This window comes from Arvicanthis niloticus, chromosome 9, assembly GCF_011762505.2.
Source record: "Arvicanthis niloticus isolate mArvNil1 chromosome 9, mArvNil1.pat.X, whole genome shotgun sequence".
Lineage (NCBI taxonomy): Eukaryota > Metazoa > Chordata > Mammalia > Rodentia > Muridae > Arvicanthis > Arvicanthis niloticus.
The window spans coordinates 52,104,123-52,129,288 of NC_047666.1; the positions used below are offsets into that span (position 1 = coordinate 52,104,123).

Below are 25,166 nucleotides of genomic sequence, written 5' to 3' on the forward strand. Positions count from 1 at the left end.
ACTTACTTATTATCCATTCATTCATTCATCCATCCATCCATCCATCCATCCATCCATCCATCCATCTACTCATCTATTCATCCATCCACCCACCCACCCACCCATCCATCCATCCATCCACTCATCCATCCACTCATCTATTCATCCACCCACTCATCTAGCCACCACCTACCAATTCATTCATCAACCCAACCAAGCACTCATGCATCTATCCGTACATTCAACACCCACTTGTTCATCTGTCTGGCCATCTATCCACCACCTATCTCATAAATTCTGTCCCCCTCTGCACTCTCCCATTACCCTTTCTCTTAGCATTATCGAGTACTTCCCATCTTTTAAATAACACCCTCAGTTCAGTTCCATAACCACAGTCACATCAAATGTCACTTATAAACGCCTGCATTGTTCCCAGGCCCTTTCAGAATGGGAGCACATCAGACAGCCTCCACCTCTAGCCTGATCCACGTCCGTGCCACATCTCACCAGCTGCAGAGGATCCTGGTCCCTCTTCTCCCACAGGCCATTCTCACCACTCATCAGAGCCACATCAAGTCCCTCTTCCACTGTAGCCATTCCTGTGACTCCTTTTACCCTCTCAGAAAAAGACAAAGTCTCCATCATGGTCTGTAGGTCACTATGTGATCCTGACCACTCTGAACCTTTCTGAGTTCATTTGGCTCTGCCTTGCTTACTCTGCTCCACAGCCCAGCCCGCCTCACTGTTCCTTGGATCCACTGGATAAGACCTTGATACTAGCCAAAACTTATCCCCATATGGCTACATAGAAACTTTAAGTTTCTTCCAAAAATGTCACCTCCTCAGGGAAGAATTCCCTGATTCCTTCCTCAGCTTTGTTCTCCATGTCCCTGGGGTCCCTAGGTAGGCTTGCATCCTGGGCTGTTGTCTTATCTTCACTAACTCAAACAGAAGCAAATAGAAAACAGCCTATTCTACTCATTCTGGTGTCTCTGGGCACTGGCACATAATAGGATGTTAGCTCATGTTTGTGGAATGAATGCATGATCCTACCCAGCTATGGGTGGTCACCTCCACTCCACAAAGGTCCTGCACATTCCTTTGGCAATGGCTCTTAGGAGCCTCTGGGTGACAAACTGGAAGCCCTTCTCAGGATAGAGTGCATGGTTCCTTCAGTCTGTTTCCCTGCTCACAGATCCAGGCCTTCTAAACAAACAGCAGGATTGCAGGCAAGGTACATAGTGGCCTATGTGGTCCCAAGGCCCAGCTGGTCCATCTCTCCTCTCCTATTTGAGGGACCTGCCAGCACTTAGCCTCTAACTACCCATTCGTACTCCCTCTTGCCTATTCATTTGTACCCATTTGTACTCCCTCTTGCCTATTCATTCACACGGGGACCATAGGAGCCACCCTAATCTGGTGACATCATCTCCAGTTGGAAATGGGCCTGTGGGTAGTTCCGAACCTGGGCTGGTAGCGGTAGGACAGGATTACTAACAACCCTCAGTTTCCCTTAGTGAAATGTGCAGAACATGCAGAACAGGGCTGGGATGTAGCACACAATACTGCACACAGGCTGCAGCCCACAGGTGCACACACACACACAGGCTGCAGCCCACAGGTGCATGCACACACAGGCTGCAGCCCACAGGTGCATGCACACACAGGCTGCAGCCCACAGGTGCACACACACAGGCTGCAACCCACAGGTGCACACACACAGGCTGTAGCCCACAGGTGCACACACACACACACACACACACAGGCTGTAGCCCACAGGTGCACACACACACACACACACACACACACACAGAGAGAGAGAGAGAGAGAGGCTGCAGCCCACAGGTGCACACACACAGGCTGCAGCCCACAGGTCCACAGCTGCCCAGGCCCCTCATACCCACCAGGGGCTATGGGGGATGTGGCACATCACCTTGTCCTTTCTGTGACTTTTTCCTTATTAAGAGGCCTCTGTTTTTTTCTGTTTTAAAAACACAGCTTGTTTGCCTTGGGGTGAGGGGATAGTCTTTGCACTCAGGCTGTCTGCCATTCGGCTTTCTTCTTTGACCTTTGAGCTGTGCTCTGATGTTGCCTCCTGTGCCTGTTCGTGCTTTTAGCTGACTTTTGGCATAAGCTCAGACTCCCTCCGATGACTCTGGGTGTCACAGAGAATTGGTTATGGTAGAAATAGTGACATGTTCCATGATGCACAGCGGTAAGTGCTGAACCTGGGCATCATGGCTCCACACGGCCTTGCTCCCAGTCTGGTCACTGGGTACAGAGTTAGCACACACATTGGTCAATGTATAATAGCGTGAGGCTTCAGCCTCCTCCCTCCATGTTCACCTCTGCAGTTTCTGGTTCAAAGACCACCAAGCCCCAGGATGGATGATACAACACACCACAAAGTGGCCGACAGCACAAACAAAGTGAGTGCAGTTACAAAGGAGGGCAGAGAGATGGCTCAGTCTGCAAAGTGGTTGCAGCACAGCGTGAGGACCTGGATCCATCCCCACCTCACAGAGACAGGCGCAGTGGGACACACTTATAACCCCAGTGCTGGGGAAGACAGGCAGATCCCTGAGGCTTGGGGACCAGGCAGTCTAGCCTAATTGAGGGATCCTGTCCCCTTAAAAGCAACGCAGGTTACTCCTGAGACCTGAGATTGACCTCACACATATGCATGCTCCCTTGAGCACACACATAGATAGGATCACATACTTATACCTGCCCATATCTCCATGATAAAACAGAACAATCATAAATAAAAGTACAAAGCCCTTGGAGCCTGTGTCTGCCAGGATGTGAAAGGCCAAGCAGACAGGGTTGCAGCCTGTGGCTGACTCACCACTTAGAGGCTGGATTTTAAGAGCAGCCATGGTGCCATATTCCACTGAGCAGGAAGGGCTTCCCTTAGACTTGGGGACTGTAGTGTGCCACCAGCCCCTTCACTCTTTATAAGCTTTCTCTCTGGAATTCAGATGGCTATGGTTTTAAAAAGGAGACTAGGATTTCCAGTTGGTTCTGCAGGCTCCTTACTGGCCACCTCATGGGTTGGGGACCATGAGTGACAGTTTTGGGACGTCCTCTGCAGGGGGAGAAGGCAGTGGAGGGGGAAGGCAGGTAGGTGTCTGTATGGGTTTCATCAGCAGAAATGTCACTTAATGAAGGCTTGGTCCTTACACCCACCAATAAGGGCTCCATAGTCCACTGTGGTACTACAGACAATGGGACAAAATACAAAATGTTCATAGAACAGGCTGCAGAAGGCTCTTCTTCCCTGGAGACACCTGCCCTGGCCCCAGCCACAACAGAATCCCCATACTCAAACCCCATGATGTGCTTGTCTGATGCGAGCTTGTCTGATGCGTGTTTGTCTCTGCAGCACCTCTCCAGGTCACTTCCCCACCACCACCACTGATGCTGCAGCTTCCATAGCCTTACCCTTCCTCCCACTCCCTTTCAGGGGTTCTGTAGGCTGAAAGTGGCTTCTACTGTCATTTCCTGTTTAGGATTGTGCGCTAGATGGTGACACTGAGGAAGCTTGCTCCTTTCACAGCCACTCAGAAGTTAGCAGGCAGAACTTAAGCTTGGCAGAGACCACAGCCCAGAACAGTTCTTGGAGGACATTTTCTGGGATGGTCCAGAATTTTCCAAGAGAAGAGGTATTAGTGTCCTGGAGCCATTTGGAGCCAACCCTACTGCTCATTCAACAGTGTTCTGGTAAATTCTCATTCATTCATTCATTCATTCATTCATTCACTTTATAAATGCTCATACAGACCCCACCAAACACAAGGGTGAATAAGACACCCTCCTTTCCCCAAAATACTTGCTTATGAGATGACAAATAAGGGAATAAATACAGAAACAAACGCCAATTGTGACAAATGCTAGTGACAGGTGCAGTGGCAGAGAATAACAGCAGGGCTGGTGACACGACACAGACCAAGGTCTTGAATAGGAGACACCACTTAGTCTCCCGAGAACAAACCTATGTGTCAAAGGGAAAACCATGTTCTCTATGGCGAAGCATGACATGCGGAGGGAGGGAGGCAGGGAAGAGTCCAGTGAACTTGAGGAAAAGAAAGGGTGACAGTAAGGGAGAAGGGTGGTGTGTGCTGGGGTAAGGACCAAACCCAGGAGTGAGGCTAGGCTGTGAGGAGGAGTCCAGGTTTGAGTCTGTGTATCATGGGAGGGTTGCAGGGTACACATCAGAGGAATGACAGCCTGATTTTTGCTGCTGACAGGGTATCTGGATGATGAGAAGAAGAGAGAATAGGGGACCAGCCCCAAAGGAAGATTGTCCCTTCCCAGTACATGTGTATCCAGCAGTGTTCTGGGGAAAAACAACAGAAAGCAACCAGAGTATGAAGGCCGAGGCCCTGGGACTGCCCCCTGGGAGGCTGACTGAGGAACAAGGCACTCAGCAAGGGGTTGGAGGTGGGTGACAATGACAGCAAAGGCTGGGGGCCAGCCAGGGGAAGGTTGGTGTGAATGGACACTGTCCTCCACCCTCCCTCTGATGGCTGAACTCTCGACTGACTGAGCAGTTGGTGGATGGGGTGTGAAGGTGAGATGTGGAAGATGGGGCTGGGAAGGTGGGCAGGGGCTGTGGTATCACAAATGCACTGATACAAGCATGAGTCCTGGTCTCTCCAAGTCTGCTTGGTAGGGGAGGGTTATTGAAGGCCGAGCAACGTGATAGGCCAGATGGACACTGAGTGATGCTTGCCCTAATGGCATGGGGGCTGTCAAGGAGGTTGGGGAAAGATTCAGGGGAGAACTTAGGGTCTCACTCCCCCTGGAATTCTGACCCCCTCATTAATAAGCACAGCAACAGCTATGACTTGGTTGGTGGAGGATACCCTAAGCCAGGCACTGTTTCCTGTATGATAAAATCTCTACTTTTATTTACCACCCCATTCTTTCCAAAAGTAAGGATGTCGAGGCACAGAGAGACTGAGTCACCTGCTCAAGGTCACACAGCAAGTAAGTATTGGAGAATCCAACTGAGACCCTTGGGCTTAGAGTATGCACAAAACCTTGTCCAGTGCTGGTTCCTTCATCTGTATTGGCAGATATTGGCAGAGAAAGCCCTCTCTGATGGTGCCCAGCTGCCCCCTGAAGCCCCATAAACAGCACAATGCTATTCACAGGCACAGTAGCTGACCAGTACCCATCTATGCTCTACCACCTCACCACCACATGGTGGGAGCAAGTTCTGAAATCTTACTGGGAATCTGTGAAAATGGCCACATGCTGGAAGCTGTGGTGACAGTCTAGTAGCTGTAAGGCATGGGCCGGGCTGGGCACAGCCATCTCCTCACCCTCAGACACTCCCCCACAGCGGTCACAGTCTTGGAACAGTCACCCAAGAAGGAGACACTACTTGTCTATGTTCATGTTGGGATTCCCTCAGCAGTGGCTGGCTAATGCTTACACAATAAACACCTGTCCCCAAAGCTGGATCTGATCTTTGGTGGGGAACGGACAAAGGTCAGGGCTCCATTTGGTTCTTGGGTATACCTGGCCTTGAGGACAACCCAACCTTGCCTTTGTCCTGGAGAAGGAGTCATCTCATCCCTGTCTCTCTGGACCAGGGCCCTGAGTTCAGTGACTGGTACCATGGACAGCGCTCAGTCTTCCAGGCTTCTGCGCTGGACCTGAATTCCTCTGCTTGTGTTCTGGGAGAGCAAGGAGAACTGGGCTTTGGTCTAAGGGATGCCTGGGTCCTCAACTTGAGATGTCTCCCTTCTGCAGACCATCCCTGCTATGGGGTCCAGTTAGCAAGGCCTTTCTTGGAAGGCCTTCTCGTGATGGTTACAGTGTAGGGTTCCTGTGAGGCTTCAGAGAATATAGGGAGGTGACCATGCCTGCAGCCTCCCTTTAGAGAATGGGGATGTCCCAGGGACCAGGATGCTAGATTTTACTCAGCTTAGAATCCCCTTTGTCAGAAGCTTTCAGAGACCGGAGTCACTCAGGGAACGAAGAAAGGCCCAGCCCAGTCACAGTCCACACCATTTCTGCTTCAGAGATACAGGTGCAATCTAGGCTGTGGACTCTACATTAATCATTGTACAGAAACTCTGGAGGACCCAAAAATCATCCAGGCTAAGTCTGAGTCCCATGAGTCCCATGAGGGCTCAGGGCTAGCATCCCACTTGGACGCCTGCTGTCAGTGACCACTTAGGTGCAGCGAGTCCCCAGCAAGGGCGTTGGCATACCTAAGTGCTCAGCCAATCTTTGTTTCTAGCTCTGTACTCCCTCCCTTCTCTGAGATGCTCCAAGCTCAGAAGCCAGGGCTGGGGCGGCTGAGAAGGGACTCATTTCCATCTGAAGTGAGTCACTGAAGTTGATAAATTTAGACGTGGCCTAAAGAGCCCTTAATATCCTGCCTTCAGACACTTGCGAGGAGACTGTGACACAGAAGCCTGGGCTCCAGCTACACATGGGAGAGTGGACAGAGCGGGGTCCCAGAATGCCCCTTTCCCAGCCTGGGCTTCTCTGTTGCAGGCCCCACGGAACCCCAGCTGCCTTCCCTATGCACACAGATGACTGAACTGGGAAAAGGCAGCCACTCCAGGGCGTGCTGACACCTCACATCTTGTTGCTCAGAGGACAGCCACAGCCCACAGCTGTTCTCATACAGGGCATTAAGGGACGCTGCACTTGCCACAGGTCAGGGGACATGCTGGGGTGCAGGCTATGCTCCAGAGCCACCCAAGGATGAGGCTGAGGCTCAAGGTGGAGGCACTGTTGCTGTCAGCTTCTGCCCTGTCCTCCTCCCACCTCCTCTTTTTGGCCCCTTTTCTCCTGAGTGATGTCACCAGCCAGTTCCATGAAAGGGACATAGTGATGGACGTGCCCTCCCTGCAGATACCAGCTCCCCTTCTCCCACCTGCCCCTCCCCATGACCTTGGCTCTCAGAAACATCTGAGTGACTTTGAACTTGAGAATTTTGAAGTCATCTGGGCCCAAGTCTTTTGTTCCAAAATTGAGAAACTATCATCTAGATAAGAACTAGTCCAGCATCGTCTGGAGCATCTGTCCATGCCAGGTCATTCCATTCCCAGGTCTCTGCAGCACCCCTCCCCCACCCTCGGTGGCTCATCCCTGCCCAGCAGCTAAATAGGCTGCCCCAGGGCTTCTGATCTCTCCAGGAGAGAGTTCTGCCTGTCACTCTGCAGCAGCTGCTGGCAGCCTCCATGAGACCAGGAGCCAGCTGGGAAAGGGCTGGGTGGTCAGCAGGCTCTGCTGCTTCCTCCGGTATGGTGAACAGACAGGGAAACCCTGACTTATGAGAGCCCTCCTTACCCAGTGGAATCTGGATCAATACCTCCCTCTCCACTCATACCAAACTCCTTCCTCTATGAGACTCACAGAACCCCAGACTCATATCACAAGGAGTCCACACTGGCCAGTGCCTGGCCAGGGACAGGCAGTCACACCATCCCAGCTAACCAATATCTTAGGCCTTAGGGATTACTGATGGCCGCTACTCTGTTAACAGAAGTTATTTTTGCTATTATTTATGGGATTAGAAGAAACTCACTAGATGCTCACAATGGAGCAGTTGCTGGCACTTCTGCTTAAGTGTTTCATTTTATTTGATAAATCTTTTTTTTTTTTGAGTTGGAGACTTATGTTATCCCTATTTTAAAGGCAGGGGGGTTGAGGAACAGAGAAGTTAAGGAACTTGCAGCAGATCACACAGCAGGGAAACAGAGGGGCAGGTATTAGAATCCCAGAGCGCATGTTTTCTGGTCCTCCCTGGACTGTGGTGTTTATTGCTTTGAGGTGGCATTTAGTAAGTGCCAACTATATGCAGGTACTCTAATAGCAGCTCTGAGGGGTGAATACTTTTAAGCTTTAGGAGGAGACAGAGGCCCCTGGGGGTGTGGAAGATAGAGGTTCCTTTGTCTCCATCACCTGGCTGCCCCTTGCTAAGCCTTTCATCGTGTTTCCTGAATTTTGTTCATGCTATGCTATACCATACTAAGAGGAAAGGATGCTAAGAAAGCTGAAGTGGTTAAGTGAATGAAGCCTCCCAATCCCCACCCTAGGATGTGTTGAAATTTCAGAGTGACATCTTAGGGACCACCCGTCTGTATGGACATACCTTGGCACAGTAGACCCTCACTGCTCAGGTTACACCTGTGAGAACTCAGGTATAGAAATGGAGGCCGCACAGCCAATATGGCCAAACCCAGATTTGACCTCAAGCAGCCTGGGCCTACCTTTTGTCTCTTAGCCCTGTCCCTAACCACTGTGCAACCTACCAGACTATGAGGATTGTACCCTGCCCAATGAAATCTTGAGAAGACCCAGGAAGGCTGATGCCCTCCAAGATCACCAGCAGATCCCTCAGCCCTGCCTGCACAATTCAGCAGCTCAGCTCACCAAGTCACCCTTGAGCCTGGTCCAATGGGGCGGGTGTCCTTGAGAGCCAAGTGGGGTCACCGGACAGCCCCTGGAGTGGCTCCAACAGGAGGTTAAGCCCTCTTGTGAACCCTGCCTTCTAAGGTGGCACGGGGGACACCTGCTTCCTCCTTCAGAGATTTGTGCTGCTTAGACCTAGAATGGGGTCACTCACTTGTGGCTCCCCCTACAGGTTCTGTCACACCATTAAAAGACCGAGCTGCAGGGTTGTTCTAAACGTAGGACTTCCCTCCTTGGGTGAGGATTGCCCTTCTGTGGTCACCTTCAGCATGCCCAGGCATGAGAAGGACCCTATTTAGACACATTCTGCAATGATATCTGAAGTCAATCCCACTTCCAGAGATCAGAATGCTGAGCTCAGAGAAGCCAAGTTCCTGGCCCAAGGTCACACAGCAGTCAATACTGGGCTGGGGTTTCTATTCAGGGCTCTCTGATGCCATGGAAACTCAGCAGAGTGCTTCCCATGCAGAGCCATACCACACACTCACACAACAAGGGAGGAATTGTGCAGCCTTGAAAACTTTCAATGCTGGGCAGCAGGAACCCCCTGAAAACCCACAATCCCCAGATGCTCTGGTCTTCCTGCAGTACCATCATCTTTGCATATAATTTACAAGCATTCTCTCAGAGATCTTTTTTGGTTGTGGTTGAGACAAGGTCACATGTAGCACAGGCTATGCAACCAAGGATAACCTTAAACTCCCAATCTTCTTGCTCCCCACATCCTCAATGCTGGGGTGACAGGTGTGTCACCATGGTCGATTTTTACCCTCCCATAAACTTAAAATCATCTCTAGGTGACTGATACTATCCAGCCCCACACAGATAGGTCTTATACTGTATTATTTGGGAGAAAGATAAGAAAACTGCCTGGGATGTTCAGTGAAGATGCAAAACTTCACTTGAATATTTTGTGAGTGTTATATGAGTGCATATAACATGTGGAGTGTGTGTGTGTGTGTGCATGTGTATGCCACATGTGTGCAGTTGAGTGTGCACATGTGCACGTGCATATGAAAGCTGGCTGTCAACATTGGGAGTTTTTTTTTTTTTTTTTGGTTTTTCGAGACAGGGTTTCTCTGTGTTAGTCCTGGCTGTCCTGGAACTCACTCTGTAGACCAGGCTGGCCTCAAACTCAGAAATCCACCTGCCTCTGCCTCCCAAGTGCTGGGATTAAAGGCGTGCACCACCACTGCCCGGCGACATTGGGAGTTTTCCACCATTATCCTTTACTATGTTTTTTGAGACAGGGTTTCTCACTGAACCTGGAGTCACTAATCTGCTCTTAGACTGGCCAGACTGCAAGCCTGCAGTCTCTGCTTTCCTGGCACCAAGGGTACAGCTGCAAGCAACCATGTCCAGTTTCATGGGGGTGCTGGGGATATGGACTCAGGTCCTCAGGCTTGCATGGCAGGCGTTAAACCAAGCTGTCTCCCAAGCCCACTGAGTATTTCTTATGCTGCTGTTGTGTGTTCACCATAGATGGGGAAACCCATGTTCCTAGAGGGCCAACTCCAACAAGGAAATGGTGACAGAGTCCGTTTGACATCTAGGGAATGCATTAAAGCTGCACCTGGACTGTGCCAGGGTGAGCACTTGACTTGAGTCCCCTTCCCCCCACCACCAGGAAGATGAGCACTAGTGTTGTACCCACTTTATGGAGGTGCAAATAGAGGGTAAACCTCTAGTGTCACTACACGAAGCTGAACAGCAGAGCCAATTCCCTAGGATGTGACTTGTGAGAAGCAATCCCCACCCACAGAGCAAAAGGAAGAAACATTTACCAAACACTGAGGACATGGCACAGCTACTCACAAGGGGACCAATCAGTGTGTTAGTATGTGAATATGATTCCATGGATGAGGACATGGGGGCAGGTGGGGTTTCTTAGGAAGGGACTGTGGCTGTCAACCCACTGTCACATGCTTGTGTCCCGTAGCTAAGGCATGCCCCTCTCCCCTCTGTATGCAGCACTCATCTCTGGGGCCCAGGAGCCACTGCTCTTTGGAATCCTGGCTTCTGCCCCCAGCAAAGCTCTGGAAATATGGAGAAATGTGTGTTCAAATCCGAGTTCTCTTACTTGCTGTATAACTTGGGGACCATCTTAACCTCCCTGCACCTTGCTTTCTTTAGCTGTAAAGTGGGTGGGTACGATGGAGCAGCCAGTGCAGCCAGTTCTTAGTAGCTGTAACATTCAATAAATACCCAGGCCCAGGCCCCTCAGGGGTCTCTACATAGTGTTTGTTATCATTCTTGGCCCCAAATCCAGGGCAAGCATCTTTATAGGAGACACTGGGCATAGAGCAATAAGGGTCTGAAGACAGAGTCAGGGACCAGCCACATGCTCCAAGCCAAGGGACACTAGAGACTAGAACTATTGCCAGTAGCTAGGGAATAAGTGGGGACAGATTCTCCCAGCCACCCTCTAGAGGCTCCAAGTGGGCAAACCCCACATCAGACTTCTGCCCTCTAGGGCCTGAGTAAAACATTTTTGTTCTTAAGCCATGCAGCTTGTAGAAATTTGTGATGGCAGCTGAGAAAGAACCACAGCTGTGACAGCTATTGTGGCCTCCACCATCAATCCTGCAGACCACTCGGCCCTGCACCATCTCACAAATGATCAGCTTGAGACCACCAGACACAAGTCTAACAAAAGGCACTCACTGAAGCCCATTGTCATGCATGGAGCAAGGCCCAGTGGCTCGGGGATCCTAGCTTAGCTGACTTGCAGACCAAGACTTCTTCATCTGTCCTGTCTGTGCCTTACATTGCCTTCTCACTCCCACCACCATGGTCCTTGGCCATGTCTGCAGCTCTCTAGCTCGTTAGAGGGTCCCAGCTTGTGTGTGATACTCTTAAGGCCTTACGACTCTGCAAGCCTTCATCATAGGGCTCCTTATTGGACACTGAGGGTGGCCTTAGCACTCCTGTCAGGGCTGTACACAAGGTCATCCATTCTTACTATGATCAGAGAGCAGTCCTGGGCAGTGTACATGTTTGCACAGCTCCTATTGACATAAAACTGCTAGCCCAGGGCAACTTGTGAGTAGTGGTGTCTGCTGTGGTAAGTCCTCCCACCCGGGAGGTGCTCCTAGCCACACTCTATGATTCCGCTGTCAACCATTCTCATGGTGCCTTGGCGGAAACACACTCCCATCCAGATCCTGTGTGCCTTTAGTCTCTTTCATGTTAGCCCGAGAAGTGGGCCTTGTTATTCTTCTGCTGTCAGTTAGGGACCCGAGGCTCTGTCCTCGTTCCTGCAACCTGGCAGTGCCTAGCTGATTCCCCTGCCACCTATCATCTCTCTGCGAGCATCATAGCAGACTGTTCCTGCCCAGGGGCCTTTCTCCCTAACTACTTCCTCATCTGAGGCTCCCATGAGGAAGAAAAAATGGACCAAGGGTCTGCTTTGGAGGAAGAGCAGGGTGGGTCAGGTATCCAGATTCTAGGCTGAGAGGCACCTGCCTCCCATGCTGACTCCAGTGCTCTAGGTAAGGGTGGGAGAATCTGACCACTCCTGTGATGTGTATATGTGACACTCAGCTGGGTACTGGTAATGCTAGGAGCTAAGGACAACAGAAGGAGCCTTTTTCTATATTTTTGGGTTCCCAACCTTGACCCTATATATCCTATAGGCTGGTAACACAGTAGTTAAATTTTTTCTCTATGGTTTGCTTTAACCCCCTTGATTATAGAGAGACAAGATTTAAGACAGGAGGGGCTGTTTTCCCAAGACCTGTTTCCAACATGACATCCAAGCCCACCTAGCCCTCTCCCAGTTCCCTTGAGCTCCTGTGGTACTGGGGAAAGGCTGAGACTGTGAAGCATCTGGAACAGTAACCCAGATCTCCTGAAGCATTAAGAAAGGGGCCAGACATGGGACTCCCCAACACCCCCCACCCCAGAACCTCTGGCCATCAAAGCAAGAGACCCTTCAAGCCTCTCCTCCCCCCTCCTCTCTGTCTCTTCCTCTGACCTTGGACTTGGCCCTTATTCTGTCTGCCGATCCTGATGCTGACCCTTTCTTTGCACACAGCCCGTGACAGTGTCCCAGCTCTCAGACAGCTGCAGGATAAGGTGGGACAGGAAACCTGACCACAGGTGAGGAGACTCAGAGGCAGAGAGCTGCAGTGTGCATCCAAGGTCACACAGGTGGCCAGGAGTGGAGTTTGGGGTGCTCCCCCTTTCATTCTGGAGGCCACACACTGGGACACTCAGGGTCCACATGGGACACTAGGATAATTGCACAAAAGTAATGTGTGCCGGGCAGACAGCTAGCTCTGCAGATGCTAGCGGGTGTGACATATATTAGTGTTCCCACTAAGGCTGGGTGACGGGACTGGAGGCAGGCTGTGGAGGGGTGGCTGTCTCAGGCTCTGTACACTAAATCATAGGTAGCTTTTCTGTCCTCAACTGGAGAGAACTTGGAGGCTACTGAAGGAATTCCGGCTCTCAGATGCCATACGCCAGTGGGCTGGCTTCCTGGTTCTAGAAAGGGCTGGTGGGCTTTCCGGGATGCTGGTGGTCTGACCAATGGGCAGCCACTGCACCTACCCCCTCCCCTGTCTCCTTTCCTACTCCAGGCAGCCTTCTCTGCAGACCATCAATCACCACAGATGGGCTTGTTCCGTCCAATCACAGCTCTCTGGGAACATGGGCTGACCCGCCCCTCAGGCCTTCAGGAAGCCGAGGTGGCCACTCAGGATCCAGTGTCCTTCTGGCCTCACAGTCAGTTCCCCAGGGGCCTCTCCCCAGAGCTCACAGGGCCACCTTTGCTTCTTGAAGCTGAGAGGGCAACACGGTGTCTGCAGAGGTGCAGCAGCTCTGCCCACTGCTGGCTTACATGTGCCTCTGGCATTCACCTGTGGGCACACTCCAGGGTACTGGATTGACAGGCATTTGGGTGCCATGCACCTGTCATCTGCACTCGTGGGGCAGCCCACATGTATATCCAGCACACTATGATAGCTGCTGCAGGTCCCCGTGTGTGTGTGTGTGTGTGTGTGTGTGTGTGTGTGCGCTGCAATGTGGGGGCAGGCTATACTCACTTGGGGTGTGCATAGAACGGGGTCTTAAGAAGCCAGGGATGTGTGCTGTGTGTACAGGGGCCAGAGTGCATCTGTTGGTACAGGCATTGTGTGTTTACATGTATGATCTGAACATGTATGATGTACTACTTGTGGGTTCTCTATTGGTCCATGTGTATGCAGGCGTGCACCCTCGTGAACGGACTAGGTTGTGAAGGTGGATAAATGGGAAGCCATTAACAACCTCTCCTAGTCCTCCTCTGCGGACTCCCCAGACCGCAGCCCCTCCTTGCCACTGCTCCTTCAAGGAAGTTACCAGGCGGAAGCCCCAAGCTCAAAGGCCTGCGCTCCAAGCCCCCTCCTACCGCACGCGTCAAAAGAGAATTTCTCCGGATGGCAACCGCCGCTCTGGGAAATGCCCCAAACGTCAGCTCTGCCTCTTCCTATCGATGTGGAGAGCTATGCCCAGTGGAGGGAAGCCCCTTCTATACTGCTGGGCTCAGCCTCACAATGAGACCCTCTACTCTCAGCTCTGCTGATGACTGGCCTACTCACTTACCCTTCTGAAGGTCGAGCCAGGCTCAGCCTTTGAGGGGACCTCCCTTGATGGGGGTCGGCCAGCTGCAGGGTTCCCTCCCTACTCAGTATGTGGAGCAGAGGTCAGCTACTTGGCTTAAAGGGGGTGGCTGCCAGCACCTGACGACCATAGGAGGGAGGTTCAGATCCTGCAGGGAGGCAGGGAGGAGCCCCAGGTGTCTCAGTACTCAGAGGGGCCACCTAGGGTAGCAGGCAGAGGAGAAGCTGGGCTTCCGGGCTTAAAGTGCCAACTCCACCATCCATCTAGCATGACTGCTGCAAAATGGCCTGGCCACCCACTCCTGCCCCTGCCTGTCACAGAAGGGACTTGGGACACATCCCTGCCACCACCTGCCTGGTTCTCCTCATCCAGTAGATCCCTGTATACAGCAGCCCACCATCAAGGAGACCCTTCATAGGGGCCTCCCCTTGCCTCCTTTCCTGGGACACCTTCCAGTACTCTATGTCTCCCAGGGACCAGGCTCAAGAGGAGACTGGTGTCCCTGCTGACCGGCTGCCACCACTAGCCCTTGCATAACATCCTGGGGGCATGTGCAGTCTGGAGGCCACCAGCATCCACCTGAGACCCTGCATCCTCTCCTGCGGGGCTCTTTGCTCCTGTCCCCAGCCCCCACCCCAGCCCCTCACCATGGAGTGTCCCTCAGCCCGGGCTGCCAAGCATCCCCAGCTGCCTCCAGATAAACAAGCCAAGCTCCTACCACCCCCCTCCTCCCGCAGCCACCATCAGCACTCGGGGAAAAAAAACGGCAAATGCAATCAAATCAAATCAAAATAGGTGAGGGAGGAAGGGGAGAGCGGGGCCGGGCGCTTTTTATTTTTTATTTTCTCATGCTTGGATGAGGGGAGAGATGCCGGTTACTTACTTGGCTAAGGCAATCGCCAGCGATCGGTTCGGGTTCCAGGCGGGCAGCCCGTAATCGCGGTGCGGCAGCTGGCGCCGCGCTGAGCCCAGCCCGCGCGCCTGGTCCCTGCGCAGACTGTACCATCGCGCCCGAGGCTGGGGGTGGCGCGGCCGCCGGGGGAGGGGCGCGAGCGCGGACGGAACCACCCCGCGCCTGGGAGCGCGGCTCTGGGCATAGCTCCCACGGGACGCATCCGCGGCCGCCCGCAGAGCCCCAGGGAGAGGCCCGTTCCCCGCGCGCAGGAGGCCGTGTCAAGGGCACGTGAAGGGGAGGGTCAGAGCCCAGCCTCGGACGAGCAAGGGGGCGGTGAGAGCAAAGGAGGAGGCATTGCTTTTATGTGCCTTCCCTAAGTCACTTTATACTTTGTTAAATAGGGTCGGGGTTCCAGGCTCCCTGGATGCAAACAGGAGGGCTCTATACCTGGGAGCAAGACAGCATAAGGCAGAACACCTAAATGCGCCTATGGTGACAGGGTCTGTGGAGTACACTCCCCAGCCAGCTTCTGGATGTTACTATCTACACCCCTCTGCAGCCCCACAAGCTGCCTGGGTGTGCCCACCTGCCCCAGGGTGGGGATGGGCCTAGTCAGCAGAACCCTTGAAGTGTCCATTTCTCTGCCGGAGTGTTAGCACACTCCCAGTATCTGCCAGGGTATCTGTGATGAGTTGGGGGTGACCGCACTGGACACTAATCACCGTCTGTGGACTCCAGAGTGATTCCATTTTGGAGTCTGAAGGAATGGCCTCCCCCGTCCAGCTGCTCACTCCCTCCTCCCTCATCTCACAGGGCAGACCTGTGGACTCTTTAATTCCAAACAGGTTCTGGCCAGAGCCTGAGTAGCCAGGTGAGGGGGTCTCATTGAATGAGGTGTGTTCTCACTTCCTCCACTGGCTGAGGTGCCCCTGTGGCCAGGCCTCTCCATACCTCAGGAGTGGCATCCTGCTTGGAAGTGTGCATGGCCTATAGAAGACCTTCAAGGCCGGCGTGTTGGAACACCTGTCAGCTTGAGTGGGTACAGGAGGGGCAAGGCAAGGTGACAGGAGTGCCCCTAGAGCCAGATCTAGACAAAAGCTGCCTCTTTCCCCACCCCCACCTCTGCCCACCTAGGAGCCACCAGCCTTTCCGAGCGTCCTGTTGCTGCTCCATCTCCGCCTGGCACGGAATATCAATTTGTCTCGTTAAGCTGAAAGTCTGCACTGCACCAAAATCAGAACCCGCCACGCAGAGGGGCAGAGGAGGGAGAGAGTCAGAGCAGAGCCTGAGGCAGGGAGGGCCCTTGAGCAGGACCATACCACCATCACCAACACTATTCTCTGCCCACCCCCCAGACTGCTCAGAGGGTCCCATCTACCCCAGCCAAGCAGAGGTGTGCGCGCTCTCTCTCCCCCTCTCTCTCTTCTCTCTTCTCTCTGTCTCTGTCTCTCTGTCTCTGTCTCTCTGTCTCTCTCCCTCTGTGTGTGTGTGTGTGTGTGTGTGTGTGTACAGGGATGGGGTGCCAAGACTCTAAAGATGTCCAGGCCTGATAGTTGCCCATGTAACATCTTCCTAGGTTTCCCATTGGGCAGCCCTGGGCCCCATCAGAGGGAATCTTGAATCTTGCCTCTTGTCAATAGATCTGGGCTGGGGCCCCTCTTGAAGCTGTAGATGGGGAAACCACCCCTTATGGGGGTATTCTGGCCACACCTTGGTAGGACTTCCAAGTCAGCACTGTTCCTATGTATCCCTACCCTAGGACCAAGGGCCAAGCTGAGAGGCTATAGGCCACCCTGCCCCCACCAGGCTAGAGAAGCCATTAAGGCTCAATGTCTCAAGGAGGCAGGCCCCAGAAGGCATCAGGTGAGAGGCCTCTACAGCCTGCTGTGTACTCAGGAGTCTGTCACAGTGTCTCCCTGTGTCTGAGGCAAGCCATTTTCCCTAGTGAAAAGAGAACCCTGGGGGTGGGATGGGGTGGGGGGACTGGCTGGGTGCCATCCATTTCCACAGTTATGTCCTTTCCTATGTCAGATAGTCACCTACAGATCAGGAAACCATAGCTCCTTGCACCCTACGGGCTACTGTGAACACTTAGAGGAGAAAGCTGGGTGTGGCTGTCGGGGGTAAGCTGCACAGCCACCTGGATAAACTGCCCCTGTGACTGAGGTTGTGAGTCCCATGCCCAGGCTGCCTACAGGTAGGGGGTGGCTCTGTAGGGACCTCAGTACTTATCTACCTCAAAGCACTGAGCCCGGACTGCCCAGTGACCTCCATGGAGACATGCTGGCTTCACTCATGGACACCAAGACTTCCAACTCTCAATCAGTCACAGATTTTGTTTCTTGGAGTCCAAGACCAACATCTAACAGAAATGGACCCAAATAGCCATCTCCTTAGCAAGCCAGGCTCTGTGTCCTTCCATCCCTGAGTCTACATCCCAGTGGCTTCTAGGCCGGTGAGTTTCTGTTCATACTGCAAAGCCATCCTCGGCTGCTTCTTTGCCAGACAATCCTGCTTAATTCCACATACTCAGTTCATACCTCTGTCTCATCTCTGACCGTATCATGCTGTAATGGTCTACAGGTCTATGCCTCCTACTGGGTTGTGTCTGTATCAGATTGGTCCCTAGGGCCCTATAAGCTAGGTGCCAGCACGTTACAGATGCAATAAAGACCCGAATGAATCACTGTGGTGTGATTTTGGCCCATCAAGCACCAGACCCCAGCAATACCCCTGGGAACTGGATCTCCTATAGTGCAATGGCACAGGCTGAGGCACCAAAGGAAAGGCTACAGATGCTTTGCCTGACCATGTCCTTGAGAGTAGGAGGTAGCCACAGATACCCATCTGCCCCTGCCCTGGATCTTAGGCTGCCTCTCCTGGCTGTGGTGGCTACTTCTAGGTCATTGCATTGCCCTTCTAGGATATTTAGGGGCCGGAGTCTGGGCAAGCTGGAGCATTGAGCAATCAGACAAACAAGGCATCTATGTTGCAACCCTGGGGAAGTTGGACATGACATGAGGGCCGCCCACAGGGAATAGGGCACATAGATAGATGGTCAGCTGAGGGTATCACCAACAGCTTTCCATCCAGGCTGAGTTGGCTCATGGTGGACCTGGTCTGAGGGTCAGGGACAGGGCAGGGGTGAGAAGAAGGAAGGACAAGCAGCTGATGACTCCGGGGTTTGATTAGTTTCACTGGGATTATAGGACCAGGGCAAGGGGTGAATGGAGGACAGTCAATATCAGTCTTCTGGACTCACAAGCCAATGGACTCCTCCCTGGGTCACTGGCTTTCCATGAAGAGATAGGAGGTACCCTTGAGGATTCCTGGGGAGGGATCTCAGAGCACTCTGGTAACATGGCTACTGTCACCAAGAGCATCTGTATCCTAGGGGAGTTCCTTCCCAAGGCCTCTTCTGTGCCTGTCTCACAACTATATGTGGGCCCATTTTACAGAAGGGAAAATGGAGCCCTGGGGAACTGAGGACCCAGTAAGAAGTAGAGGCAGAAGGCAGAGCCAAACCAGAACCCACATGTGTCCCACTGGGGTCTCATGCCTTGCCCTTTGAGCCTACTAGAGGCTTCTTAAGTTTGAAGCAACAGCCAGGGACTCTGTGGTTGATGCCTCTGAGTGGATCAGAATATGTATCCAAGAGTTCACGTGGCCTGGTTCTTCCAAGTTCTCCTCAGCTGCATCAGGGCCCACACCTACTCTTCTCCCATCATTTTCTCCAAAGTCCTGCAAGCTCTGGGGCTGGGCTTCCTGTCCTACAGACCCAAGTTTCAAAACTAGCTCACTTTACCTTCGAGGTGATTTTGGGCAAGTAACTCAACCTCTCTGGGTCTCAGATGACTCAACTTCATAGTAGGGAATGTGCTAGCTACAGGGCAGCGGTGTCAGTCAAGGGAGAACGTCAGGTGTTAGTTACAGACTGAACATAGAACTTGGAGCTCCCTGAGAAACACCCCATGGAACCATATATGAGATGCTGGCTTTCTTGCACCCCCCTTTCCCTGGTAGAGGATATTCTTAGATACCTCTGTAGGAAGGAAGCTGGGGTCCCACCAAAGCTCCCTGTTCCTGGCTTTTGCTTTTATATCCTTCCATGGGAAAGTGTGGGTCTGGCTGCTGGTGATCTCCAGTGACTGCCATGCACTGTCATTGACCACTAAGGCACAATACCCTCACTGTGAAACCCTGGGAGGTGGGCCCTTGCTGTAGCCCTATTTTACAGGTAAGAAAATCAAGGCAGAGCTGGAGTAATGTGTCAAAGTCACAGAGATTGGGGACACTAGGACCCAAAAAGCACAGTCCAGGTGAATCCAGCCTGGGGACCTCACCAAGATGAGTGTGGGAAGGGAGCTTGATTCTTCCTCTGGTCATAGGGCGGAAGTTGTCAGCTCTGTCTCCCAAGCCAGTGGCAGATGTGTGCCTTTGACCAGCCTGACCTCTGGGGGTGGGAGGAGGAGCTGAGACCCACTGGGCTTTGAGCTCACAAAGCAATGGAGCCAAGGAGGTCACACAGAAGCGAGTACTGCAGATCTAGGGATGGAGGCCCCCAAGGACCACATGGATGAAGCATCTCAGGCCAAGCTGGCACTACCTTGTCACTGCACAGCCACTTCCTAGTCATTCACCTTGCCTTGTGACCTTGACGTCCTTGGTCTCTTTGTCTCCTGCACCCTGACCCCGTGTACCCCTGCTTTAACACTCTCTCTCTGCTCCCCAAACACATCCTTCCCTCCCCCTGCCTGGAGAACTTTTACTCATCCTTCAAGAGTCCTCTCTAGCAGCCCTTCCTGTAAGAGTACTCTCCGGATTTCCCCTCTCCATTAGCTGGTCTTCCCATGTACATGTGTTCGTCATTCTAATGTACTCCTGGGGACAGAAACCTGGGTCTCATCTGACCATGACATTCCTGGCAATGGACACAAAGCCTCCACAGATATTGATTGGATTAGTGAGTTTGAGTTTGTGGAATAAAAACACAATCCCTGGAACAGGTCTGACTGATGTTTGTCTTTCTTGGTGGCTCTGGAAATGTTCTTTGGACTGGGGCTTCTGGTGTAGGAAACTTGCCAATGAATGGGATTCCCTCTGCGCCAAGTATGGAAAGGATAGAGGAAAACCCCCAAGGGCGCTCCAGTGCCCCTGTCTAGAGATACCTTCATGGGGACAGGAAGCTTGAGATTTTGTCCCTAAAAGTCCCATCAGCCACAGATCACAAAGTCATTTCTTTGGGTGGTTCAGCCAACAAAGATGTCAGTTTGCACCAAATAAAAGGCTCTGTGCCGGGGGGGGGGGGGCGGGGGTGTCTCTGGTTACTCAAGTGAAGTCCTCCCAACTTCAGTCCTCGGAAAGGTTGGGAAGGTGGGAACAGGCAGGATGGGGGTGATGGGTCCTGGGATGGCAGGAGAAGGAGGAAGGGTCATGTGTCAGGCCCCTCCCCCACGTGATTGCTTTATATGAGGTGTCACTATTGCTCATCACGGTGGCAGGAGCATTTGGTATTATCAACCTAGAAGTGAGGAACAAGCTGAGAGGGTGCGTGGCTTGCCCAGAGGCGCACAGCTGTGTAGTACAGTGTGGCAGATTGGAACACAGCCTTCCTTGTCTGGGATCTCTCTGCTCTCCCAGCTGTGGAGGGTGTGGGACTTGGAAGGGAGTGGGGTTATCTGAGGCAGACAGGTAACAGGCGAGATGGATGAAACTGGCTGATGAGTATTGGGGACCCATACAGTGGAGGGGTGTTTGTGTTGAATGGTGGTTGCATGGTGAACTCTCTTTGATGCTTTCCTGAGTGCTAACATGCACGCATACCTATGTGCTTAGACACACACACACACACACACACACACACACACACACACACACACACACACACACAGAGAGAGAGAGAGAGAGAGAGAGAGAGAGAGAGAGAGAGAGAGAGAGAGAGAGAGGAGAAACAGCAGCCCCAGTGTATGGAGTACTGCTTCATTTTACTGGTGGAGAAACAGGGTGGAATGTGGAGGCCCCAAGCCCAGGATTCTATAGATGTAACCAGAACCAGAAATTAAATCCTTCTGGGCTCCCATCCTGTAGCTAGGTGCCCCAGGGGACACCCTTCCCTGCTTTTCATACCTTCTGTGGACTTTTAGGGGCCCCTCTGTCTTTCAGATCTCCATGATACCCTCAGATGATCAGGGAGCACAGCTGGATGCTAAGAGCACAGGGCTGGAGCTGACTTTGCCCAGGGCTCCTGGAGGACTGACTGTGTGGCTCTGGACAAGCCCTCCATCTCTGGGCTCAGCTTTCTTTCTTTCTTTCCTAATGACAAGTAGAGTTCCACAGAGCTCCGAAGTAGGCTCCATGTGCTCACAGACTCAGTATCCACCATATCTGCTTCCCAGCTACTGTGAATTCCTTAGGTGTGGGGAGCACAGAAGACCAGAGAGCACCAGGGTACACTCACAGGAGAGTAAGACATGACATTTACTAGCCATTGCCCTCCAAGAACATCGGCACCCGTGAGGTTAAGCCAGGACAGCCTGTTTGAGTGCAGGCCACTGTCACCATCAGTTCACAGCAGGCAGCCCGGGAGACAGGAAATGACACTGGGCCAGCCGTCAGGAGGCATGAGTGAGCCATGTGTATACATATAGTATATAGTAGGTACTCAGAAAAAATCCAGCTCATGTCTTCATCTCCACTCTGCCAAGGCAACATCTTCCGTGTGGCAGCTGGTCTTATTTCAAACTAAGTCGAGCTCTAATCAGAAGTTAACACTGGTTTTGTGCTTTAGCATTCAGTACCTACTGTATGTGTAATAGTATGGGCACTGTCTTCTGGAAGTAGGGCTTATAAATGACTTGGTAACAAAGAAGGAAAGGAGGGAGTCTGGAATTCCAGAGGAGGTGCTGAGGGTGCCTCTGTCCTGGAGTAGGTAGAATTTCTCTCTGCCCTCTCCTGTGGTACCTCAAGCACCTGAGAGTATCCCTAGAGCTGGAAACTATCTCTTCCATGGCTTGACAAGAGCACTGAGCTGCCGTCCCACAGAAGAGCCCACCTGTCAGCCCCCAAGGACCATCTAGTCCCAACACAATTCCCAGAACAGTGCTGGCTGGAGGCCAAACAAGTCTAACCTAGAGAATCAGCATTGGCGTGTGCAGAGCTCAGCTCATATCTGAACTCTGCCATGCATTGGCTGTGTGGCCCCGGGCAAACCACTCCACCTTTCTGAGCCCAATTTCTTTATAAGTTGTTTGTCAGGAACATCTTAGAGTCTATCCTAGGAATAAACTGAGACTAGGTCTAGAACATTGTCCATGTTAGACGTGGCATACACAGCCTTCTTTGAGAAATTATCCATCACACCACTTCTCTGGGACACCATAGGTCCCATCTCTTATGGCAGGACTTAGAGGCAGTCTTGCCCAGTGGGGCCCTGGAGTTGCTTGTATAGCTCCCAAGAGCCAACTGTACCGGCCTGTGACTTCACTGGCAGCTTAGGTCCCGTTCAGGTGGGAGCAAAGCCCATAAAGATGACACCTAGAGCTGCCTGGTAAAGGTACCAGCTGTGTGTGGCAACTGGGCTTGGTCTCCATATTCTTGACTGGTTCCTTCCACTTGCTCCAGCCTTGGGCTCTGATGGCAGTTGGAGGAACTGCTGCCTTCCTTCTAGATGGTTGACACTCTATCCAAGGGTTCCAGGTAACACCGGTGAGGGACAACCCTAAGTGATCCAGTGAAGGCCTCTCTCTTTCTCTTCTCTCCACTTTGCCTGATTTGCCCGTAGGCCCAAAGCCTCTGCCCCTGCCCTTTCCTCTTGCCTCTGGAGCATTGGCGGTCCCTTATTTAAATCCCCCAGTGTCCCCACCACATGAGATACCCATTGTCTTGGTCTCCCCATACCTTGCTCCCTTTTCTATGGTTCACAAGCCCTCTGGCCCTGGAATGGGTTCTAATCCAGAGCCTTCCTGTCTGGCATTGGCCATGGGCTGCCTCTTGGAGCAAGGTGTAACAGGGAGATGGCGCTATCCATGGGGCAGGGGTGTAACAGAGAGATGGTGCTATCCATGAGTTCTTATGAGTTCTGTGCACTGGCCCCAGCCCTAGACCACTGTCTTTCTCTGTTTTATCTTCTGCAAAATGGAGATGAGGGGCTGTCGAGATGGCAGAGTGGTAAAGGCACTTGCTGCTAAGCATAAGGAACTGAGTTCAATCCCTGGGAACCACATGGTGGAAGGAAGGAGCTGACTCCTGCAAGTTCTCTCTCTCTCTCTCTCTCTCTCTCTCTCTCTCTCTCTCTCTCTCTCTCTCTCTCAAGAGAGAGAGATAGATGGATGTAATAAAAACATTTAAAATGAAGGCAAGGAGTCCCATTCATGTGGAACTGCACAGAGATCTCCTTGAGAGATCTGCAGCTGGGCTTGGGATGAAGGGAACTCCAGAGAGCTGCTGGGCTACTCCGAAGGGCAAGGCTAGAGTCTACAGATAATTTAACATGTGTTTGGGAAACCACACACACACACACACACACACACACACCACAGGAATGTCATTTACAGTCAGCTCCCGTGTAGGGCTCTGTCGTTCTTTGCCTGCTCTGCTAAAAATAGCAGTTGACAAAGGGCATGCCTACTCCGCCAACCTGAGGTGGCTACAGGGGACAAGATTGCATCTCCTCCCATGAAGCCAAACCCACCTGCTTCATATGCCCCAGAGCCTTGGCTTTCCTTACCCTGGCTATGACCATGGCCATGGAGGAGTTAAGAAAGGCTAGGGAGAAGCCTGACCTGCACCCCTGGGGCTTACACTATGAATGTCTCTTGGACCCTGCTAATGACAGAGGTGCTGATGAAGCTGACACTCAGAGGCGCTATCTGCAGAGTGCTGGTGACGGCTCAGAATGCATCAGGTAGAGCAAACACATGGAGTCCTTAAGACTGGCAGGGGAAGAAAGATTGATGCCCATTTGATAGACAGGGATGCCAGGCCACCTGGCTCCAGAGTAAAGACAAGGTGTCCTCTCCTCATAGCCTATTTTTGGCTCTAAGTAGGGCCCACTGGGCAGGACACAGAGGCTCCAAGGCTTGTTTTGTGACATGGCAGTTGGGTGGGGGCTGAGGGGAGGGTCACTATCATGGCTAGGCTGTGGCTAGGTGACAGAGTGCTGGCAAAATGCCCAGGGCCCCGGGTTCTATTCCCAGCTTTCCTTTGCTTATTGGCAGCATCAAAAACCAAGACCAAATTTACCAACTAAACAAAGCCCCACAGTGGGTGATGATGTCATATGGCTGTACACACTGGAAGAAGGGAAGGCAATGACCAGCAGCAGATACAGAAGAAAGGTATGTGGACTTGGGTTGGCATTCATAGAACCTAGATAGGGTACCACTCCACAGCGGAACCCCCAAACATCAGCAGTGAGGTCTTTACAGCTTACAGGTAATTAATGTGACAAGTCATGACCCCCAATCTTTGGTTTCCAGGGTACTGCTACTGGATGATGGCAGACCACTTAGCACAATGGTTCTCAACCTTCCTAATGCTGTACCCCTTTAATAAGTTTCTCATGACCCCCCAACCACAACATTATTTTTGCTGTTACTTCGTAACTATAATTTTGCTACTGTTATGAATCATAATGAGAATATCTGTATTTTCCCATGATCTTAGGCAACACATGTGAAAAGGTCATTAGATCCGTAAAGGCATCGTGACCCACAGGTTGAGAATCTTTGACTTAGGTACTAGGGGCTTGTAGGAGGTCTCTTAGGGCTTGCCCTTGGAGGGGATGTGCCCCTCCCCACTTTCTTTGGTTGACTGTCAGTTAAGTGAAGGTTTTATTTAGCTACCACAGGTTCTCATTGAGATGTGCCATCTCACCACAGGCTCAAAGCAAACAGCCCTTCCATCACCAGTTGAAACCTCCAAACCCGTGAGCCTCAAACTTGGTTGCCTCATAAGGTGATTGCACGAAGCATTTTGTTACAGTGACAGAAATCTAACACAGTGTGTGGCTTACCATTTATCTTTGAAACAATTCCCTTATCAAAACTAAGTGTGGCTGGTCTTCTGTATCCTTGGATCCCCACACCTCAGAGTCTACCAAACATGACTGGGAATCGCTTAAGAAATGCATCTGCGCCGGAAAATATTTACGTGACGGATATCTTAGGCATTATAAGTCATAATAGAATCTATCTGAAGTATGTGGGGAGGGTGTGCGTAGGTTCCACGAGGCTTCTACCACTTACCA

The 25,166-nt window shown here is 52.1% G+C and overlaps 1 protein-coding gene across 12 annotated transcripts in view; it reads right to left on the reverse strand.

The window, feature by feature from the left end:
- Atp2b2 (ATPase plasma membrane Ca2+ transporting 2) overlaps positions 1-25,166 on the reverse strand; it is a 305,270-nt gene that overhangs the window by 139,212 nt on the left and 140,892 nt on the right. Inside the window, exon 1 of one of the 12 annotated variants that reach the window (XM_034511430.1) lies at positions 14,909-15,038. The exons of 9 other annotated variants lie outside the window; for them this stretch is intronic. The gene's annotated coding sequence lies outside the window, so the exon portion shown is untranslated. Of the gene's footprint in view, positions 1-14,908; positions 15,039-25,166 lie in introns of those variants that run through there. 2 more of the 12 variants (XM_034511425.2, XM_076940276.1) reach the window with 2 other exon arrangements.